The following is a 23,338-nucleotide window of genomic DNA, read 5'->3' as shown; positions in this document are numbered from 1 at the left end:
AATGTTGTCGCTGACATCAGTGTGTTTGTGGTTACTGTTCATTGATAGAGTTTTGTTTTGGCATAAGAGTTTGATAAAGTTGTTTTCAAATTTCTATCACAGATGCTAATTACAGCTGTATGAATTCTTGGGATATTATCTCAGTAGTCTTGGAAGCAATGTGGATGTGGAAAGGAGTCCTTTCTTTTATTTGCATTATTAAAAAGTTTTGGATGAGTGAAACATATCTTTCTGTGGCTTAAAGAACTGCAAAGCAGTGTAGTGGTATATATTTGTTTGGACATATCTCTTTTTATTTTGTGTTGTGTTTTTGGAGATGAGAAAAAAGACCTATACCATGTTAAGGCTTTTAAAGGAATAATACATTGAACACTACTTTTAAAGTCAGAAACTGCTAATAGTGGCAGAACATGGATGTAGAAAAACCACCAAACTATGGGTCAACACTAGCATTTTAACTAGGATAAAGAGTTGTATTTTTACTGTTGAAACAGATTGTATTGTGGAGTAAAGAAGACTGATGTTGGTGTTGGAGCAGGTAAACTGAATTCTTTTTGAAAAAAATAAAAGCTGAAGCACAGGTAGTTTTGATCATGAAGAAACACTTCTTTACTCTGAGTGACTGAACACTGGTACAAGTTGTCCAGAGAGCTTGTGGACTCTCCATCCTTGGAGATACTCAAAAGCCATCTGGACATGGTCCTGGGCAGCTGTCTCTAGGTGACTGTGCTTGAGCCAGCGGGGTTGGACCAGGTGACCTCTAGAGGTCACTTCCAGCCTCCATTATTCCGTGATTCTGTGAAATCTGCTGTTGAGGTTTCAGTTTGCAGGAATAATCTAGAGCTACCCCAAAGTAAAACACTTCCCAAAAGTATGTTGCTTGGGCATTTGGTTCCTAGCAGTAACTATCTTGGTTCACAGACTTTCAATTGAAAAGTACAACTTGCTGATGCAGACATAGCCTCTAACATCACAGAAAGCTGAGTTAACAAGTCCTTTCCTTTTGGCTTCTTTGCTCAGGACCACATAGATACTGCAAAAAGTCTAGGCCAGAATTACTTTGTGTGTTGGATATATACTGGAATAGCTCCTCAAGTCATTTTTTTGCAGACTAGAAGGCTGTGTTATTTGACTGCCAGCATCTGATAGATAGGCACCAGGCCAATCTGAGTGTATATAGCATTGGGATATCTAGCCAATCTGAATTTGTAGACTTTCCTGCTAGTCAGTTGATGAGTTAGCACACCCTAGACTCTTCATTTAAGCCCTCATTGGGCAATTACGTATGCTTTCTTGCCAAAGGTAGGTAGGAGAAATGAGTGGAGGAAGGTAATACTGAGGATGAATGGCAAAGAAGGCTTGGGAAGAGATGAACGAATTGCACTGTGTGGCGGGGGAGGATATATGTAGCTTAGGGTTGGTATGTTGAAAGTTCCTCTGCACATTTAAGTCCAGAGCTCCTGCTGTATATATTAGGTAATGAAGTAATGCACTGACATGCTCTGACTGCTCAGAACAGGACTCCCAGGGCAAGATGCCATGCATACTAACTCACCCTGCTGAATAGCATTGTCTGCAATTTTTCTCAAGCTGTTTCTACAGATATTCAGCCTTGATGGTGCAGAGGGACTTGGAATTGTCTAAAAGAAGCTGTACTTCAGGAAGAGGTGACTTTGGTGCATCTGTATAAAGGTGCTGCTGCAAAAAGCAAATGCAAAAAGAAGTCTGGAGCTTCCCTCAGGCTTCAAGCCAAGTTTTATTTGATTGTGAGACATCTGTCATCAGTAGGAGTTGCCAGCAGTGAAGCTGGGGGCTACAAATGAGATTGACAGAAGTACATGATGACCTAGTGAAACAAAAGGAATTTTTAGGATGCAGGGTAGTATAGTGGTTCATGATTAGAAGACAAAATAAGTTATGTATCTGAAAGAGGAGGGTTGTGTACGGTGGGAGGATGGGTAGCTCAAAGACTAAAAACACACCAAGGAATAGGATAGAGGACAGTAAAATGCATGTGCTGGAGAGAAAGTATTCAGCACCAAAAGAAAACATGAAGGAAGTGAAGAACAAAAACAGTAAAGAAATGAAGAATGCTAAAGCTTGGAAAATACTCACTGCATTAAGGAAAGAAAAAACAATGTATTTTTCAATACTGAACTGTATGGTCTGTTGCTAATGTTGCAAGAATGAATGTTAAACACTTTAAATGGACTGGTGTCTGAGATGAATTCTCTTGGGCTGTCTCCTAGGCAAGTTCGTGAAAACTGCTGATCTGTTCATCTTATTCAGATCACATGAATGTGAACACGGGAGAGATTTGACTTGGTGTCCACATCTACAAATACAGAAGGGGAAAAAAATGGAAAGAAAAAGCCTCCCCTGAGAAGAAGGGGAGTGATCCCATTATAAATGAGAGTCATACATCCTTTCTGGAGGCGTGTTGAAATTTCCCATGGGAGGAAGAAGAATAAACAAAGGTTGGTATTAGCAATAAAAGAAAAATAGTTGGCAACCAAGGAAACAATAATTATTTGATTGCAGGGTCTTGAAAAGCTAGCAACAGAAACAATACCAGTTAAAAACAACAGGCCAAACGCATCTCACTTGCAACTCTACCTGTCATTACACCAAGAATGTGTTTGCCTTACTGCTCTGAGAGTAGTACTCTGCCAGCAAAATAAATATGCCCTGACTTTTTGCCTTTGCTGCTTCACTCTTCTTATGACCACAATGTTCCTGAGGGTTTATTGTGTTTAACTTCACAACACTATTGTGAAGCAAGGCGTTCCTCTCAGCTGAGGAACAGAGCCTGAAGCAGAGCTGTGCTTACAGCCATACAGACAGCTTATGGCAGGCAAGGGAGTTTCCAAATCACAAACCAGTAACTATTTCTTGCTCACTTTCTGAGTGGCAGAAACAGTAGTGGACTATTAATGCAGGAAAAAAAAATGTATTTTTGCTTGAGCACCGACTTCTACCTATCATGAGACAGTTGAACAAAGTTGTTTATTTCTTTACTCAAGGCTGCACCTTGAGTACTGTGTCTGGTTTTGGACCCCTCACTGCAAGAAAGACATTGAGGCCCTGGAGCGTGTTCAGAGGAGGGCGATGAAGCTGGTGAGGGGTCTGGAGCATAGGCCTTATGAGGAGCGGCTGAGGGAGCTGGGATTGTTCAGTCTGGAGAAGAGAAGGCTCAGGGGAGACCTTATCGCTCTCTACCTGAAGGGAGGTTGTAGTGAGCTGGAGGTTGGGCTCTTCTCTCTTATAACTAGCAAAAGGATGAGGGGGAATGGCCTCAAGCTGTGCCAGGGGAGATTCAGGCTGGATGTTAGGAAGTACTACTTTTGTGAAAGAGTGGTCAGGCGCTGGAATGGGCTGCCCAGGGAGGTGGTTGAGTCATCATCCCTGGAGGTGTTCAAGAAATGTTTAGACATTGTGTTGAGAGACATGGTTTAGTGGGGTTATTGGTGGTAGGTGGATGGTTGGACTGGATGATCTTGTAGGTCTTTTCCAACCTAGCTAATTCTATGATTCTGTGATTCTATGAAGGAAAAAAAAAATACAAAAAACCCTGCAATTGTGGCTTCAAGGATTTCCAGAGTTTTGAGAAAAGAGATATTTGTTCATATAGCAACAGGGCTATTTAAAATCAGCTGCATTTCATTGTAAGTTCAAACTGGCAAGGCCTGCCAAGGCCAGGTTATAGTAGGCATTATTATTTTTATCTTTATTCCTTAAAGGAAAGGCGTGGGGTGAGCTGGCCAGAATGATGTTATGCAGTGCTCTTGTCGTGGTTCAAGTCAGTGTGACAGTGCACTCACAGTCCTAACTCTGTGCCTCCTCATTGAATGGCACCATCTAGCTTAGCTTTGTCATAGTGCAAACAGCTGTTCTGCCTTCCCAGTGATGTTATCTTCACTAACAGTGTATAGCTGAGCTTGGAAGATTTGCTCCTAGTTCCCTGTGAGTTACTTCTTTCATTATTTTGGGTATATAGGCAGTATGGAATGGGTACTCAACAAGCCTGGTTTTGCTGGGAAGGTTTAAACATCTGTGCGTGTTTCCTGCCTTTCATTATGTGATGTTTGCAATTTATGTTTCTCCAATAGAATGCTGCTGTTTTTTTTCCAGCAGTTCAAATCTATATGCTAGCTTTGGACAGCAGACAGAAGACAGTGTGTTATGGCAAATGTCACTTTCTCAAGCCTCACACTCTGCTAAACGTGGCTGAGAAGCAGTGCTCTGATAAGAATCCAACCTAACTCAGTTGTGAAGGGCTACGTTGTGTAATGTAAACTAAGTCTTCCTTTGGCTAGAGAAGGGAATTGGATGTTCCCTACTATGCACCGATTACCACTCACCTATACCAGCTGCATCACACGGTTTTTAACCTACAGGAAGACAATGCTATTTGACTAGATCTTTCTTGATTAATATTGTTCTTTCGTTGTTTCAGTGATGGCTGTTTCTTACATTATCTGTTAACATTAGAGCAGGTCTTCAAGATCTTAAAAGTCTTTTTGTGTTCTCAATTTGCATCTTCTTTGCTTTCTTTTTACTGCATCTTTGCATTTTTTTTTAATCTCCTTTCCATCTACATTTAGTATCACTGGGCCTTAAATGAGATTGTAATCTCATTGTCACTTCCTGTTAGTTACTTTGGAGAAGAGAAAGAAAAACATCACTTTGAGTTCTCAAATTTTGTTGTTGTTTCCCCCCTCCCTCCCCTGGGAAACAGATTATAAAAACCAAATATTAATTACAAAAAAGAGCTATCTTTTAGATTTTAGTTGCAGCATAGGAGCAAACACTAACTATGTAAGTAGTAATTTTTATTGTCTCTGTATCTTTCTAGGTATTTTAATATTAAATAATATATTTTCTTTATTGAAAGAAAGTTTCAAGTTTGGTTTTCTATCAACTTAGTTCAATAGACTGATCATCTTATCTGAAGACTGATAGAGATCGTTGTACAGGGGCTCTTTCATGTGGCTGTGTATGAAACTGTACACTTCATTTTATAGCAAAGCCTCTGTTAATTTATGACAGGAATTTATGCTACAAATGAAATTAAGTGCTCTTTTTCTGTCATAGCTCTGAGAAGTCAGATAGCATCAGCAGTATTTTCCAATGAGGTTAGAAATGTTCATTTCCTTATGTGTTTGCATGCAGCTATTTAAAAGTGTCAGGCTCTTGAATTACTACAGAAGCAAGCAGTTCATGTACGCTATCTGCTTTAAACAGTGATCTGAAAAATGGCCTGTAAAAGTGAGAATTTCTGAAATATTTTCTTTCCCTTTTCAATGACTGCCTCATTTGTAAGAAAGAAAAAAAGCCACATTTCAGCTTCCTCTTCTGGTTTCCTTCTGTGGAAAATGGAGATAACAATACTTCTCAGACTCTTTACAATTCTTTGAGATATGTAGATGGAAAATGCAATCAAATAATCCAAATATTTTGTAATAGTGTTATACATAGTTTATTTTCCTTTGTGCATGAAGTATATTTGAAAATCTATTTTCTTGCCTCTTTCAAGATGGAATAAAGAGTTTTCCCTCTGAGTAAGTACTGTGCTGGAGCATATTTGAATTGCAAAGACCATTTTCAGAACTCTAAATAGACTCATGGTGGTTGGCAAAAGGATTTGCGCTCATGCTTGTGGATATTGGATGGTGATCTGTGTGCATTAAAGATGAATGCCAACATGATTGTATAAATATTACATTAGCGTGCCCTACTAAAAACAGTCTGCAAGACACCCTTGGATTGCCCTACTCTAGAATTCATAAGTGAGTATGACTAAAATAGGAGTAGCCTAGATAAGTATGTATTTACATACCTGCTCAGAATTCTCACTGAGGTACTTTGTACACAAAATGCTTGAACAGTTTGTTAATGGTTAAGGTGCCAGTAGGTGGCATTTGAGAATACATTCCCCAGTTCTATAGGTGTGGTTTTGTAGGGTTCATAACCATGGTGTGGTTGTTTCCACTGACTTCTACATGAAGTTTTTTGCTTGGTGTTCTTAACGAAAGTTAAGCCTGTTCTAAGTGCACAGCTAGAGCAAGGGATAAGGTGCTTGCATTTGGAAACTGTTCTACCGTAAATCTGAATTGCATGTTTTTTTCAGCTGAAGGTCACCAGCTTCGTTCCTGTTCTCAACACTTGCTTTACTCGTACAACTTCGAAAAATATAGGTGATTTTAAATGAATGTATTCATTTGAATGTATAAAAGGCTGAAATGAGAAGAATTAGAATGGTACAATTAGAGGAACCCTGCTTCCCATTCTGAACAAAAGAAGTGTAGACAAAATCTACAGGAGCAAGTCAACCTTTGTTGAACGACATTCAATTTCCTGTTTTATGGGCACCACACTAAATGCAGTCCATTGCCTTTGACTGAAATAAACGAACTGTTTGTCAGTCCCAGTAGAAGCAGAATTCTTGAATGAGCCAAAATTTTCCTTTTATATGAAAGCAAATAAGCAAGAAAAGTCCTCGGTGACTAGTCTGATGCCTATTATTGCTGGTTTATCAAAACCTCCACCCATTCCATGTGGATAATGGACTTGCTCTGTCCTTAGCGTAATTATTCGTCTAGACTGGAGACATGTCAGGCTAATATTTCCACAAAGGGTTTTTCCCCTTTAAAACCGGATGGTGGCTTGAATCATGGGATTAAATCTGGAAAGTGCTCCTAATAAGACCATGACCTTGTCTCACTGGCAAAGACCGTACTGGGAACCACTCCCAGAAAAGTTAAAAACATGAACTAGAAGTAAGCTGGTCAATTCTCTGTGGAAAGGCTCTAGTGGAAAAAGTCATAAGAACAGAATAGGCTAAAGGTATTTTACAGTAGCCATGAATTTCTTGTCATAGTTGGCTTTGTCGTACTACTATATAGACATTACTGTAGTCAGATATATGATTCATTTCTGGCAATGTCAGATAGTACTTTTTAGTAAACTGTAATGAAAACCGTGCATGATTTGATTAGGTTGCTATTTCTCAAACTTGTGTCAGATAGATAATGTGAAACAAATGCCTTCCTTCAGTTTGCCATGAAAGGAGAAAGTAACTTTGCAAAGATATTTTGGGCATGGAGACCTCTTCAAAGAATGATCTCTTAACAAAAAAAAAAAAACAACCACCACCAAACAAAAAAGTGCAATTTATGCCTCATAAGCAATTCTTATAAACACCTTCACTCATCACTATGAGGCAGGACTGATTCCTGCTTCAAAGCTATCCTGGAAAGTCACAAACTTTGCAAGATAGTGATTTCTTTACTTACGTCTGTACTGAACTGAAAATCTGGGAAAGGTTGTCATTCATTTTTTATATACTGAAGCAGAGTTTATCAAAGAAAACTTCAGATTTTTACAGTGTCTGTGAGCATTTGTGTGTTTAGCTGGCACTGCTGAAGTTAAAAGTCCATTAGTGTTTTCATTATGAACTGCATTTTCAGTGTTTTGTGATAACAGTCCCTAAAATTTCTTTCCAAGTGAAAACTTGGCATGTAAATTCTCAGTCCAATTATTTCTGTATAAATGTTGAGACAAATCAGTTTGTTCATTCTTACATTTTATGGGAGATCATAAATTTTTATGGCTTCAAATGTTTTATTACATTCCTGTAACAGTATAAGAATTCATTAAAAAGAATTCCTCGCTGAAAAGGGAGTTTGCAATACTGCATACAGTTAAAACTGAACTTTCTAAATTTTTGTATTTTATTCAGACTTGTTTTTTAAATTAGGAAGTAGCTACTGTGTACACTATTTTATTTAGATTATAATATTATTTCTCAGTAACATCTACTGTTAGTGAGATGCTTGGCAGTCTCCTGTCAACCACCTGTAATAAACAACTGTATTAATTGTGAGGTGTCTGAGAAAAGTCTTCAGTTAGGCCTATGCTAGGACATGTATTTAAAGATTGGCCAAGTTTAGATGACCACTGCAATATTGTCTAGTATAGACCCTTTTCCTACCTAAAATCCATGACTTTTTTTTTCCCTCTTGATTTAGCTAACTGGCATACATTTGAAGTTTCTGTTACAATTAAACTTGCATAGTTAAGCTAAGTTAAAGAGTATAAACTTGCATCTTAATGCAGGGAAAAAAATGATGTTAGCTTGTGTAAGGGCTAGGTCAGAACTAGTGCTGAGTAATTTTTTTTTTCTTTTACTTTAGATAAACTCTTCTTTACAATACAAAGTGATAGCATGTAACAAGTTGTTTTCCTATCTCTAAACCTCTTGAACTCCCTATTGGTTGGTATGCTTTTAAGGGTATTTCCTGTCACTCAACACTGGTGCCAGATCAGATGCTCATAAGTAGAAAATACCATACTTGCATATACTTGAACATGTCTGTGTTGTACTTGCTGACAGTTGGATACAAAACATTTTAAATCATTAATGAGGTAAAAGACCTAAAAACTTCTATTCCATGTAAAGCATAGAAATTAACAAGTAAAATGGAAGATTGTGCTACTTGCTGGCTGAAGTTCTTTGGGTAATAAAACCACCTTTATGCTGAGGAGTTATTACTTAAATATTGGAACAGAACCACCAGGAAGTTCACAATTCACAGAAATAAGCACCCTTCCCTTTATTGTCTGCACATTTGAATTCTCTGACAAGCATATTAACTTCCTTGATGGAGAAAAACTTCATCGTTAGGATAATGTCATTTTTATTTATAGAAGCAAATGTATCTATAATGGCAGATAAGTCTGTAGATACAACAGCATGTTTAAAGTCAGTCAACTTTTTTCCTGATCAGAATGTGTTCTTTGCCCATCTGATTTCTGTACTTCATTTTAATACAAAGAAGTGATAATAGTAACAATAATGGCAGCGAAAGCAATAATGGATTACAGTGGAAGTACAAGGTCTTGATTCACAAAAACATTTGAAATCAAGTACATTCAGCAAACTGATGCGTTCTGTTACTTTATTTCAGGATTCGTCTTTTAAATATGCTTCAATCCTCGTGGACTTGGCAAGCTTCAATACAATAAGAACCCCAGAAAAATAGGTACAGTGATTGGCTGATTGCCTGATTTTAATAGTTTGCACGGGTATGAAGACCACAGGTCTCATAGAGAACAGCATTTTGAATGCTTCTCTGGGGTGATTCAAACCAAAGACCAAAGTTTACCAACTATCTGAGGTGATTCTTCTGTAATCCAATATTAGAGAAACACTGTGGTAAATTTAATGTCAACTCTGGCATTACTCCACAAGCCGTTGTGTTGAATGTTCCTGTAGAAATGCAAATGTGTTTTTACTATTGCCGTCATCATCATTACAGAGATTTCAAAATCAGGCCGCAGACTGGGTAATCCTGTACAGACCAAAGGTGTTGCCAGTGAATATGTCCTTTGCACCTCCCATCACCCTTTTTCTTTTTATGTGCAATTAGGTTAGGCTGCCATAATATGAAGGATGCTATCTGAATACTTTGGGTTTAGGAAATGCAGAGGCTGTTTTTACGACTTCAGACCCAGAGACTGCATTCTGTATAGTATCAGATGGATGCACTTGTCCTAGAGAACCAGCACTTCTTTGATTTCTTGTTAAGCTTAGTAAAATTTTCTTTATATAAAATGTTTGGTTTTGTAGTATGTTGTCTCAGTAGCATCACTATAACATTATCTGAGACATAAATGAGCATCGTTTGAGCTGGACCTCTTCTGGCTCCATGATAAAATATATTCTTGAATCCACCCTTGACCATTGCAGCCTTGCTGCAAATGAAAGGGTGAGAGACTTCATTGTGATTGACATCAGGAAAGGATAATCTCCCTGGGGTAGTGCCTGTGGGTGACTCACTGTTACCCTTCCCTGCTGGACTGCAAATACGTATAATAATAGAGCTCTGTCAGGGAAGAGACTTTCTGGCAAAGTGTTACTTGTGTCAAGCCACAGGGGTTTCAGATTTTCTTATGTAACCTTACAGTAGTGTCTCTGAACTGGCAAACCCTGGTGGAAACAGAATCATTCCAGTGAAGCGATTGCCTCAGTAGTAAAAAATAAATAAAATGCTCTAGGCATGCAGAGTGGCTGGAGAGATTCTGTATTTTATGTAATGATTTCCTTTAATAGCATTTGTAGTGTGAAATAAGTGATTTTAAAAAAATAAAGTCTGTATTAGAATCATGCTCATGGAGTCTGAAGTTGGTTAGGAATAGGAGCACATGAAACATCACAGAGTAGGGAAGGTCATTAAACAGAACTTTGTTCTTAGTCATCTCTATTAAGAGAGCTTGTTGTTTTGGAAGATGCAATTTAGAGGTGTTTTGCTGCAATATGACAGTCTGATCAAGAAATTAAACCGTTCTTTGGCTTGTCTCTGTAGCTACTATTGCAGTACTGGTGGTAGGAAGATGATGATCAACTATTTTTCTTGAAATCATTTTGATTTTGTGATAATACAAAATTCTAGTGATTTCAGTCCTGCTTTAGACTTGACCATTAATCATTATTATTATTATTTTTTAAATTGGGGTGTATCCTAATGTGTATTCCTTATATGAGTAGTGCATGATAATACAACTTTACATTTTCTTTAAAATTCAAGTATTTATGAACACAAGTGTTTTTTTGGTTGGTTAGTTGATTTGTTTTTAATTCTTAATTTAGAACTTGGACTAGAAAACTTATCATGTAATTCTATCTGTCTGTGGGGAGATGGAGACCTGCTAAGATCCTATCCTACAGAAATGTATGGTAGTGTAAGTGGTAAACATTGTTCCTGACAGCTGTCTTTCTTTTGGGTGGTGTGGGATGTCTACATCACTGCCTTGAGCAGGATCCTAAATAGAGAGGTGAATCTCTCTTCAAAATTACAGAAATCAGGAGATTGCTTTAAAAATAAGACATAAGATTGTCCATACTGGTAGGTAGGGATAGCTTTTTGAGTGACCACTTGACTGACATATTTTGTTCTCATTGCTATCTTGCATAGTTATTTTAGTTGTGTTCTTAATACTAGTGGTAACACATTGTTGCAGACCTTGTTAAGTTCAAGGGTGCTTGGGCTTCTATTTATTAGTGACTGATTTTGTGAGAAAAGGTCTCCTTTGTTATGAAAAAAGCTTTTATGTGGTTAGGATTTTGCTTTTTATTTTGGGAATTTATTTGGTTGGTTGTTCAAGCCTTCTTTCAAGGCCAAAAAGCATCTACTTTGCTACCTTTCAAAATGTGGCAGAGCTATAATGAACCTTTTTGTTAGTTTTGCTGTAGAAAGATTATTGCTTGTTGTAACCTCTTGTCCATAAGAAGAGAGTCTCGAGGGATTTATACAATATATAAGTACATTAAATACATCTGCAGCATTGTATGCAAGCCTGTTAAGCCAATTGATATCCAACTGAAATTTTAGCTGAAAAATACTAAAACATCTCTGAAGGCATTTTTGGACTTCAAAAATAATATTCTAAGGAAATATTCAGTGCTACTACTGAGAAATGATATCACTGTTGCTGAACTATGTATTGTCCAATTAATAAATTTTATTACATATTAGTATTTTTAACTGTACATCCTGAAAGAGCTAACTCTTTAAAAACAAAACCAAAGAAATGCAGTGAAAGATCACATCCATTGTTGCCACCAGAGCTATGGGTCTAGGTTAGATTAACTTCTACTCATAGGAAACAATCTGCACGAAACAGAACTTTATCTCAGTGCTTTATCAATATGGCTTTTTATGGTTTCCTTTAGTCTTGTGGAAAGGTATGATAAAAACTGGGACAGCTTTGCATCTCACTTTATGACTGGAACTGGTAGGGGAGCCAAGTGTCTTCATTCTGGATCTATGCAACTTCAGGTGATATTAAAATAATTATTCATTTTCTCCCTGTGGTGGATGTTGTAAACTGAAGCCACAAAAAGGCCTGAATAGGAGTCTCATGCTATATGATTTCATACAAGTTGTACTTTAAGGAAGCCACCAAAGTTAGAACAGATGTGGCGCTGCTCTGAGGGATTTTCCTCAAAATTAAGTGTCTCTAGAGAGGCAAAACTTTGTAAGAAGATTCTCATAGGGGACCTATAATAATTCTCATCCTGTCGGTTTTATGAGGGGAAAGGGCAATCCAAGTCCAAATGTGGTATATCCCTGCCATTTTTTTCCCCACAAATATTCTAGTGATTGATGACATGGAGCATGAAAAGAAAGTTGGCAAGCAAAATAGTTAAGCAACATAATGGTTCCATAAAATAATACCAATACTACTACTAACAAAAGAGCCAAATAACTGTTATTTGTGTAGTTTTCCTATAAGTTTTGCTATCTGAAGAAAAGTTAGTTTTTGACAAGAACAATTAATAATTGGGAGAGGATAAAAGACTAGAAAGTTTTTTTTTGTTACTGTTTTATATATTTCCTTATGGAAGATGTAAAGGACTCACTTAGGAGCAGTTGAGCTGTGTTATTTTTTGTTTATTTCAGGAGATGAAGGCACAATGCATGCAGTGTTGCAGTGCAATAGACTGGCAGCGATGGAATCATTTTGCACCACCACAGATCTTTGTGCACAGTGAGACTACTCAGGAGCCCCTATGTCACATTTAGAGCACCTTTACAACTGCTTTATTCATAGATTCACAGTATCATAGAATGCCTTGGGTTGTAAGGGACATCAAAGATCATCCAGTTTCAACCCTCTGCTGTGGGTAAGGCTGCCACCCTCTAGATCAGACTGCCCAGGGCCCCGTCCAACCTGACCTTGAACACCTCCAGGGATGAGGCATCCACAGTTACTCTGGGCAACTTATGCCTCACCACCTTCTGAGTAAAGAATTTCTTTGTAAATTTTCTTCTAAACTAAATCTCCCCTCTTTTAGTTTAAAGCCATCCCCACTTGTATTCTCACGATCAGACTGTGTAAAAAGTTGGTCTCCCTCCTGTTTATAAGCTCCCTTTAAGTATTGGAATGCTGCAATGCGGTCTCCCTGGAGCCTTCTCTTCTACAGGCAGAACAAGCCCAACTCCCTCTGCATTTCATCATAGGAGAGGTGCTCCAATGCTTTGATCATCTCTGTGGCCCTCCTCTGGACCTGTTCCAGAAGCTCCACATCTTATTCTGGGAAGATGTTTGGTCTCAACCATTTGGAGTACTGTGATAGCTTCATTTGTCCTGCTTGACTGCTACTTGATAGTATGGAGTCATGTAAGATGGAAGTGAATCACACCTTCAGGGAAACATTTGTCATTTCACCAAGGTTGTGTGAAAGCTACTCTGCCACTAAATTCTGGGGATAATGCAGTGGAGGACTGCACTCTTTTGTGGGTTTTTTTTGTTGTTGTTCGTTTGTTTTTGTAAGTAGGGTATGGGAGAGCCACAAATGCCTAGGAAGTCACTCTGAAAACAGACTTCTTTTGCCATGGGTCACCTATTGGGCTGGGCTATTCTGAATCAGAAAGCTGGGTGATACTAATACTTCCCCTTTTCTATGGCATAGAAATTAAATAAAATATATGTATTTATTTGTATTTATGCTCTGTGTCCAATAGGTGCTATTGTCCTAGTTGCAGCTTGATATTACCTGACTTCTGATATTTAGGAAAAGCCGCCCTTGGATTACTATCTGTATTTCTCTTAGGCAGAAGCTTCTCTCCTCTTTACTTTTTATTTTTTCCACAGTAATATATTTTCATTGTGCATTTCAAACAGTGGTGAACTATAGCTCTGATTACTCCACACAGAGTGTATCCCTTCAGAATGTATTATCTCAGTGAGGACTCAGAGTGAAAAGAAAGCTATTTCCTTGCTTTCTAGCAATAAGTCAATGGTCTCTTAAGAGGACAAGCTTTGCCATAGATGCAATTCTTAGGCTATGAGCAAGCAGAAGATAAAAGAGATCAAAAGCTTCAGATTCTGGTGGGGGGGGGAAAGCTGCTGTTAGCAAGGGGCCAAAAGCTATAGCAACACAACTATTCTCTAAGAAGTGAAAACTTAAAAGGAACTTCTAAAATGTGTATCAAACAAAATCTAATGTATGTTCTCTGTGGACAAAGGAGCATATGCAGGCTCACCACTTTCTATCTCTCAGTGAAAGGTAAACAAAAATCTTGTTTGATTGGTCTCTTTTGTATTCTCTTAGTTACAGAGAAGACAGTGGGGGAAGGAGCAGCTTAGAAGCTCCACGAAACTGTTTTTATTGTTCGGGGTGCTGAGTTTTAACTGCTGTCTTGAATTAGTATATAAAATACAACTTTACAACAACTTACGTTTTATTACAGGACTGTATTCTGTTTGTTCACAGTTCTGTTTTTAAGGATTCACAGCTTTAGTTGACCTAAACAGCAACTGAAGCAGAGGGAGACCACTAAATTATCTCTGGGACTAAAACGGCATTCAGGCTGTCGTTTGAAGTGTCTCATATTTCTTTCTTGCTGTACATAAAAGCATTTACTGCAGAGGACTTTCAGGTTTGTTACACTAACAGACACATTAAGTTCTGAAGATGAAATCCATCTTCCTAAAAACATAAACATAATTATGTAATTCATTTACATTTATATATGCAATCATATGTAATTTGTGAGTCCTTATAGACTTCTGTACCTTTTGTACAAAAGCAGGTTGTCGTTACATATACCCAAGGGATGCAGTTCTCATCAGTGGAATATATGCTGGAATTTAGAGATACCACTTCTCATACCATTCTTGTTGATAGCATTAGGAAAAAAACCTTTGCACTGCAGTGACATTTTTTTCTTCCAGATTTTAGTTTAAGTGTAGTTTTCTCTGGTAGCAAGGTGGCAAGGTCATTTTCCATTGCAGGCAAAGAAATTGTGGAAACTCCTGTGCCTCTGAGGTCCTGAATTTGGAGGGAAAATTCTAACTAATTAACTGCTTCTTTTTCATTAAGGGAAAATGCTTTCCTGTTCATTGCAGAGCCTAGGCAATAGTAGCTGCTTGTGGAAAGAGACAGTCTCCAAGGCAGATATTTGAGAATGTTACCAGAGGTTTCACAAAGACTTCTGCATGTTGTACACAGAGTTTGAGTGAGAGTGAGCTATAAAATATTGATTAGGACTCTAAACCTATTATGCTGCTTTTATTTTTTTTCTCCTTTTGAACTAGATTAGGTATTGCTGCAAATCTTTAGACCTTTTTTTCTCTTGTGAACAGAAAATATTTTACAGCTATCTGTCTTCTGAAAGACCTGTAAAGCTTGTTGCATATACAAATGCACCAAAAGTCTGAGTAGGTAAATACATGCAAGATGTGTTCATCTTAATGAGGTGGCACTATCTGAGAATCAAGTGAGATCATGATATATTTTGTTGGTGAGAGTTTCAGCATTAAATGAATGGAAAAGACTAATCCTTTTTCTTTTCTTTTTTCTCTTTCAGCCTTCATAAACACAGCCTTTTATAAATCCAGAGCAAAGACTCTCACATCATCAGCAGGGAAAATGATCTTTTTCTCCTGTTCTGATATCTGTATGCTATCTGTAGCAATAATCCCTTCATTTAATAAAGATAAAAAACACAATAGCTAAGTCAAGTAATATGGAACAAATAACAACAGTCCAGGTTTATCCTTCTGTTGAGCCTTACTGATCTAATTAAAGATTAATTATCCACATGGGTGAACTGGTCTTCTATATAGTATATTGATCTATTTAAATTTCTCTGCAGATCTGCATTCCTTTAAAACTTCTGCAGAAAAAAAATGTTCATGAGTCAAATATCTTGCTGGCATTCATGGTCCAGAAATTCTTAAGTTCATTAATTACCTTGGCTGAACATCCTGCTTGGAGCAATTTCATTACAGTGATAAGCAAACAGTGCCCTTTATTAAAACCTGCTTTAGCCAACTGAAATAACTTGGGAACTGAAGCCTTAGACTTTGCAACCCATACCTTAGGAGAGAGTTTAGAGAACACAATATGCAACAATGATGTGGATTTACAGTGTCCTGTTTGACATCATCTGTATAAATATAGTTTGTGGAGCCTTACTCACCTAACAGTACAGGAGAAGATCTGCTTTATTTTAAGTGTAAATGGTCTAAAATTTATTTCAGTCTTAGGCACTCCTCAGCCATTAATAGTTAAGTTTGATTACAAAACTGCATTTATGTAGCTAATGTACCTTTTAAATGTCTATCAAAATATCTTAATACTAATATTGTGAGGCTTAGTTATTCATTTAATTTTACTCCATTTTCTTTTGATTTAATAGGGAGAACATATCCTGCAGCTTTAATCAGGATGTCATATGATTTTATGTGGTATGCAGCACTCAGCAGCACTTACTTTAGAGTCTCCTTTTTGTACCTACCAATTGCCCATTGTCAAATTGCCTTCACAACATAAGTTCTTCTTCAGCGTGGCATTTTGTGTCACGCTCTTCAAATTTGATTGGGACAAAAACCTGCTCTTTAAAGAATTTACTTAAGTTCTGACATACTTTTCTTAATATTCTGTTCTCATTTTGCTTTTCTAAGTGGTCACTGGAGTAAGCTATCCTCTGAGTAGCACTACGTGTGTTTTTAGGGTATGGTACTGGAGAAGTCAAAAACAGAGCCAGGGACTGAAATAACAGTTAAGCAATACAGATGATCAGGTCTAATGCTTGGGAGCTCCTCAGTTCTCCTTTATTATTATTATTTTTTAATACCTCTATCCCCTGAAGCATTTACACTATGATAGAGGTCTTTCTAGAAGATCTGTTGAAACAGAAGACATGAGTTTGCTGAAAAGATACTAGCAGAGAAATTGTAGAATAATTTATGCATGAAATCAGTCTAAGTAAATGCTGTAAATAAAATGTTTTGCAGTGTTCAAAATAGCTATAACATTTGTGTTTTGTCTGTAGGGTTATAGAATTGCGTATCACTATCATTATCCTATATTTCTTCATGCTTTTCTGCTGGTATGTACCACCTCTAGATGCATTCAATTTTAACTGCTTTGGAAGTATAGACTGCAGCCAAAGAAACAGAGATATTTTTCCTGTTTCTTCCAGTAGTGTGGTATTGCAGATGTTCTTCCTTTTCGCACTTTTTGTTCAAGTCTTCAATTCACCACTGTTTTCATCGTCTGTGTAGTTTGTTAGCCTATTCTATGTCTTATCTTTAAAGTGCAAGGCATTGTTTAACATTTAATGCAGTTCCTGGCTTGTTACAATGCTACTGTTTGTCTTTTCCAGGCTGCAGAGTTTCGTATCTGTAGTTTAAATCATATAATGACTTATACATGCCTTTTATACAGTGGAAATTCTTGTGATTTCAGTGGGAACAGTCACAGGGTATTAATTTTATGGCATGACAAAATGTTGGCAAAAGCTTACCAATAAGCAGCAGTTCTGGATAGCTGTAGCTTCAAATACTAGAGGCACTTCTCTCCTACTGTTTTTTTTTTTTTTTTCCCTCTGAAACTGTTTATTTTTAATCAGATATACTAGTACTCATTTGTGTGGCTATTGTTTCTCAAACAATGTAATGGGTCTTTGATGACATAGGCAGGTAGTAAGCCTGTCCAGATGGAGGACCATAATTTTGCCACTAACTTCAAAAGGGCCAGGAATTGAGCCCCAGAACTTTAGTGACTCAATGAAATGCTGCTGCCTCCTCCTGCCCTTTCCCTTTCTACAAAGTATTTACAGTCCACTGCTGTGAACCAAGTGAGTACCAAGGGTGTGGTTTAGCAGTCAGTGTCACTTGCTGTGAAAACTGGCAGTCCCAATCCTTTCTCCTTACACGTTTGTAACCCTGCACCTATTTCTAGCCATATGGTTCCACTTCTTCCCTTGTGCCAGCTTTCGCAGTATGACAATTCGTTTTACTAGTCTGGCAGGAAGCTAGTCAGGTTTTCTTCTGCCAGATAAGTAAAATAAATTGGCTTGCCAAGGGATCTGATGACAGCTTACTTTTCATACTGACAACTGTCTGAGAAAAGAGCTCTGAAGGCAAACTGTGCACCATTTCTGAAGTAAACTTCCTCACAACTCAAGTTCTCCAAAAACCCTATGAGCTCAATTTTGGGGAACACATGCTGGATGTAAGTAGAAGCCAAACTCTGGACTTCAAGATCCTTGGTTTGAGAGTGTTACACTGGAATTTCCGTTGAGGAATGAAATCACTTAGGACAGTTGGAAAATTAGAAAAAGAGACAAAAGTCTCGATTTGAAGGTCAGATCCTAGGGGACACTTACTGTATCTTTTTTTAGTGCAGTTTTGTGCTGTTTAAAGCCAAGGACTGTAGGTACTACAGCACCATTAATTTGGGGAATATTTTTGGAGGATTCTTTATGGAAGAGGCTTTTTGTGATGCTGCCTGTCTTTCCTGGAACCTGCTATAGTGCAAAGCAACTTAAGCCTGACTGTAGGTGGGCCTAGTTTTAGACTGGAGGTTGCTTGAAGAGAGAGCATCCTGTCTACTGCTGTTGAATTATTTCAGCTTGACTAAGGACAATGAGGATATGAATACCTTTTCTTTGGTGGTGATAAGAGATACATTAAAAAAAAAAAAACCATAAGGAAACAAGAACAGAAATCCCATTAGTAGTTGTTTTTAAGGAAATAACAGACTTCATGTTATGTTTGTCTTCTAACAGACAAACTGAGGTTCTCTGTCACTGACTCAATTTTCTGTCCCTTCAATATATACATGCAATGCTGTCCCTTATTCACTTTGGAGTAAAGAGGTCTGTTTCAATATGCTGCTGTAATCTATTCTTACTGATCCAGTGGGGAGTCTGGATAGGAATGGGATATCTGGGACTTATGCCAGAGAATACTGGAGAAGACAAACTGCATAGGACCATCCTCTGCAGGCAAGCAGTGTTTTGGCAAGCTATGTTTGCTAGTGGGAGCAGACCAAGCCTGTAGGTTTCTCCTTGCTGTCTGATCCTGTGTTGGCAGATGAATAAGTAGGCCTTGTGAATACAGAGTCCAGACCAGGCCTAAATTTCCTCCTTTTGTTAAGAAATGCTAGCAATTACTGATATGAGTCAGACAGGGCATTTTGTGTAGGTCATAGGCATGCCAGATTACTGGCACAGGGGTGGAGGCATGGGGATAGGACTAGCCTAGTCTGGCTAGAATAATTATTGTTCCTCAGGGTGTAGCAGCCTGAGTCCTGTCTGCTTCTAAAGGTCTGAAGGCACTCCAAGATCCTAAATGGGGTGTAATCTGCTCCTCTGTGATTCCATAATTGAAATTTTTCTCAGGAATAAATTCACAATGAAAATGGCCAAAGAGAACTAAAAGGACACTGTTCAGTGGAGAATTTCAGGCCACCAAATTCCAGAGTTTCAGACTATTTCTCCTGCCTGACCACGCTGACAGCGTGAGTTTAATTCCTGGGAGCTGAGTCTTTTAACAGAAACTCTTACTTTGCCTTTTCTGAGAAGAGGGTCTCCTAAAGGCTAATGGTGTCCTGGTTTCCTAGTCTTGGTAAAATCAGACCCTTACCTATAGAATAATTATACTATGTGGGAAGCAGTAAACTTTTTATTTATCTCATAAACAGTTCTGGCTATATTTCTTTGGCTGTTTCTTTCCCATGGCTTGCTTAAGATTGACATAAACCGTATGCTTATTGGCACCATCTAATGCCTAGAAACAAGGATAAAAACATCCTAGACCTATGTTGTTATTTGAGTTCACAGAAGTTATGAGTTGCAATGTTAAGTTTTTAACTGGGTCATTTTATTTTTACATACAATCTATATGAATAGTCTCTAAGAAGATGGAACTTTACACTTGATCATAAAATTCAGTGCATTCTTTTTCTAGAACCTTACCTAAAATCTTTTGCAGAAGGGAGATATTAGCATTTAAATCTGGTGGAAAAGTATTGTGCAAGATATAGCAAAGAGATATTTTCTTAATTATCATAAAATGTAGCAACCACTATGTCAAAAATAGCAAGTTAATCACTCCAAATGAAGGCTGTAAGAAATAATCATTTTGCATCAATTAAAAATTTTCATTGCAGAAAAGGGATTTTGCTTAGCAGCCAGCTATTTTGGGGTACATATATGCATTTTGTGTCAAACTCGTAAGGCATTATTTCAAATTAACACTTTTGGTATTGAACATCTTAAAAAAAAATAAAAATTAGAAGAGTTTTCAGCCTAGTCTCAAAAGTGTTCGAAGGTATCTACCACTGACAACTAGAAAATAGTAGGAGGAAGTTAACAGAGAACTCTTTTCTATGTGAACGGCAACACTGGAGAATGTAATGGACCTTGGAGTATTTCTCAATATAGTTATTCAAACTTAATCTATGAGAGTCTACATGACTTTGCAGAGGGATTCTACAGCTAGCACTTAGAAAATACTGAATACAATGTTAGCTCTAAAATCCTTTCTCTTCCGTTTCCTGTTCCTAGGTTGTAGCTAGTCACCACCATCAACCTGGGATCCAGAGTTCAGAAGATACTACTAAAAAACATTCATGCCTCACTGCTGGAAGAGCAGAAAATAATTTAATTCATATTTTCTTAAGTTTGTAGGCTTTTAGTGACTTTTTATGTGGTAGCTAATGACTGTAGGGTTCTCTGTAGATACCCTGATGCATTGGCTCTCACACAATTACTTTCACTCTAGGACATAGAGCAATGTTTTTTAGCATTCCTTCTAATACTCTGATTTTTCTTTTTTCCTGCAAAATAGGCTAAGCTTCTGTAAAGAAGCTTGAGAGTGCTCCTTCTTGCCCAGATAAATTTAACTATCCTGAAATTGCTATTATGTTTACAGGCCTTCTAATGGCATATATTTTGCTTCAGATGTCTGTATCCTTAACTGGCTCTCAGTCTTAGTTTTGTTTACAAAATGCAATAAATTGGCCTACAGAAAAACTGAAAGTGGTTTCTCAGAAAGATAAGCTAGTCTGGCTGGAGTATCTCCATAATGTAACTACACTAACTCAGTTAATTTGGATATTTTATTTACTGTTAGCTGGCTTTAGATGGAACTGAGCCATGAAGTGTAGAAGTATTGTATTGTGTCCAGAACTTTTGAGATTGGAAGCTACTGTAGTTCTACTGGGGCAACTAGAATAATGCCAAAATCACCATTATAATGTAAGTTCACAATTTACTGCTTGCGAAGTAGTTATTAGTTTGGTTCATAAACCGTCTGCCAAAATGGAAGTTGCTATTATTACTTCTCTTTGTTCCAACAATGAATAATAATCAAAGACATTGAATTTAAGGTTTTAATAATGTATTGGGTTGAATTTTTATTTTAAAATATTTAAGTAAAAAGCACTTCTGTGTCTTATAAAAATGGTAGTCATGAACACTGAAGTTACATGAACCACTGTTTTAATTCAGCTCCAACTGTTTTTATCAGTGTTATTTATATATTTTTGCACCTACTGGTAGTGCATTTGGTGAAAAATGTCATGTATTGCTTAAAAGGAATAGTAAACATTTTACTGGAAGAAAAGTTTTGTATTAACAAAAAATAATTTCTATATTAGATGCGGATCTTTCAGTTTTGCTTCTAGAAGGTAATATTAGAAGGCTCATATACTGTAATTTATAATCTGTTGGTATTTTTCCATGTATTGGTTCTAAAATGGACTGAATCAGAACTTATTCTTCTAGTTAGGTTAGCACTGTTGGTAAATCTTAGAATTTCTAATGGCAAGAGGAACAGTTATCCTCTCCTCTATTATTTATTTATTTGCTTGTTTATTTTAAATACTGTTGTATTATGCAAATAATAACTGAAAATAATGATAAATAATTATTACAATCTTCATACAACTTCTGCTTAAATCCTACAGGAATTTGTTTGAAAATCCATACTCTTCTTTTAAAAGCACTCCACAAAATGGATCTGATTAAAGATCTGAGTATTTCAGTGTTTGCATATAGAAAACTCACACCTGTAGGAAATCTGTCACACTGATTGTAAGAAAGAGTTTAGACAAGATGAGCAAGTTCACTGTATGCAGTAAATGAGACGCTTCTCAGTTATCTTTCTTGTTAAATGCCTAAGTAGGGCTTAATTCATGAGTGTTAGTTTGAAAATGTTAATGTAATATCTCTTTTTCTTTCAACATTATAAGACTTCTGTACACATTGTGTTGTGTGCCTCTGTCTTAGCTGTGGTGGTGAAGTTTATCTCTTCCAGTGCTTACTTGTGGTGAGCATGGGGGAAAATTAGATGGCTGGTTCTGGGTCTCTGTGAGGAAACCAAGAGCAAGGGGGAGCCGAAAGAGGAGATGGAGACAATACTAGAATCATAGAATGAATGTGAATGCCCTGTTCCTGGCAGTGTTTAAGACCAGGTTGGATGGGGCCTTGGGCAATCTGATCTAGTACGTGATCTAACAGCTGGCAACCCTGCCTGTGGCAGGGGGGTTGGAAATCGATGATCTTTGAGGTCCCTTTCAAAAAATGTGTAAATCTGCTGAAAGATTTAATGTACACAATGTGAAGGCAACTTTTTTTTTTCTCCTTGCTTCTTTTGGCTGGTTATACTAGAATGGGAAAAAAAAATAAATACTGGAGCCACCTTGCATTTCCCTGTCAGTTGCAATTTTGTTTTGTTTTGTTTTTGTTTGGTACATAGAAAGCTGTTTTCCAAACAAAAGGGGATCAGATTAGAAGATCATCTCAGAACAGAGGAAAGGAGCTCAGTAAAAATCTCTTGCTGAAGTGTGGTATTGTTAATTGCCTCTCCCACTATAAAATTCTGCTGTCTGAGAAAAGCTGAAAGAGCTATGAGTAGTGCTTTAATCTGTCTTCAAGCAGTGGGTGCCAGCAAGGATTGAAGACAGCCAGCAGTATGTTTTTTGTTTTTAGACTTTTTTTTTTGACACCAGCTGGCACTGAAGCACTTGATGTGTTGAACAGGCAGGAAGGATAGCTATGAAATGGTTTAAAATAAGTTTGAGGAGTACTGAAGTCTGTGTTAAAACTAAACATATGAAAGATGTTTCTAAATTTGATAGGAAATGTAGATGAAAAGCAGAGCATTTGTAAGTGTTTAGAGGTTGAACATCCTCAATTTTGAGAGGCTGAATCCCTGGTGATAGGCCAGATTTGACTGCAATATGCAACAAAATTTTCTAGAAAATGTGCTGCTGAGATTTCCAGAATTAACCCTTGCAAAGCAAATACAGTTGTATTCCTCATTGGTTTGGGGACAAAGTTCTGACCACTAGCTGTGATTTGCTGTTTTTTTTTTTTTTTTTAATCCTTGCTTTCTGCCATTATACAAATATTAAGTTTATTAATTCTTTTTGTGGGTAAGGTTTCCTTGCTTTATTTTGGTATCTTAAAATATTGTGGAGATTCTGTACAAATTCACACATCAAGAAGGGCTGTTCTGTTTGGACAAAATG

The 23,338-nt window shown here is 37.4% G+C and overlaps 2 long non-coding RNA genes across 2 annotated transcripts in view; one reads left to right on the top strand and one right to left on the bottom strand.

Moving 5' to 3' along the window:
- The window catches only part of LOC110407695, a 45,866-nt gene that overhangs the window by 5,040 nt on the left and 17,488 nt on the right, over positions 1-23,338 (bottom strand). The gene's annotated exons all lie outside the window — the stretch shown is intronic.
- The window catches only part of LOC110407687, a 47,497-nt gene that overhangs the window by 6,754 nt on the left and 17,405 nt on the right, over positions 1-23,338 (top strand). Inside the window, exons 2-3 of the long non-coding RNA XR_002443991.1 lie at positions 2,250-2,477; positions 8,970-9,044. This is a non-coding gene — a long non-coding RNA (uncharacterized LOC110407687). The remainder of the gene's footprint in view (positions 1-2,249; positions 2,478-8,969; positions 9,045-23,338) is intronic.

This window comes from Numida meleagris, chromosome 1 (assembly GCF_002078875.1).
Source record: "Numida meleagris isolate 19003 breed g44 Domestic line chromosome 1, NumMel1.0, whole genome shotgun sequence".
Classification (NCBI taxonomy): domain Eukaryota; kingdom Metazoa; phylum Chordata; class Aves; order Galliformes; family Numididae; genus Numida; species Numida meleagris.
The sequence above is the reverse complement of the archived record's forward strand: the minus strand, read 5'-3'. Positions and strand labels throughout refer to the sequence as shown.